Raw genomic sequence first — 871 nt, 5'->3', positions numbered from 1 at the left:
ACACCTTTCTTAATTTTAAAAACATTCAGTGTTCCCATGTTCTGTTCGAACAACTGCTTCTTGGTCCAGGTACAGATTCCTCATGAGCACAATTAGATGTTCAGGAATACTTCGTAATGTTGTCGATAGCTTGTCATGATCCACATGATCGAAAGCCTTTGCATAGTCAATAAAGCACAGGTAAACATCTTTCTGATATTCCCTGCTTTCAGCCAAGATCCATCGGACATCAGCAATGACATCCCTCATTCCACGGTCTCTTCTGAATCTGGCTTGAACTTCTGGAAGCTCTCTGTCAATGTACGATTGTAGCTGTTTCTGGATTACTTTTAGCAAAATTTTACTCACATGGGATACGAAAGAGATTGTCGAATGATTTCCACATTCTGTTGGGTCGCCTCCCTTTGGAATGGGCACAAATATGGATCTCTTTCAATCAGTCGGCCAGATAGTTGTCTTCCAAATTTCTTGGCAGAGATGAGTGAGTGCCTCCTATGCCACCTCACTTTCTCAAAATATTTCAATTTTTATTCCGTCAATTCCTGGTGCCTTGTTCTTTGCCAACTCCTTCAATGCCCCTTAGACTTCTTCCTTCAGTATCATTGGATCTTGATCATATGCTACCTCTTGAAACCGTTGAACATTAACCATTTCCTTCTGGTACAGTGACTGTGTATTCCTTTAATCTTCCCATGATGATTTCTGCATAATTCAAAAATTTGCCCAGAAATCCTTCAATAATGAAAATTGAGGTTTGAATTTTTACTTCAGTTCCCCTAGCTTGAGAAATGCTGAGCGTGTTCTTCCTTTTTGGTTTTCTAATTCCAGATCTTTGAACATTTTGTTGTAATATTTGGCTTTATCTTCTTGA

Source organism: Chrysochloris asiatica, unplaced genomic scaffold, assembly GCF_000296735.1.
Source record: "Chrysochloris asiatica unplaced genomic scaffold, ChrAsi1.0 scaffold00061, whole genome shotgun sequence".
Taxonomy (NCBI): Eukaryota; Metazoa; Chordata; class Mammalia; order Afrosoricida; family Chrysochloridae; genus Chrysochloris; species Chrysochloris asiatica.
Note: the sequence above shows the minus strand (reverse complement) of the source record.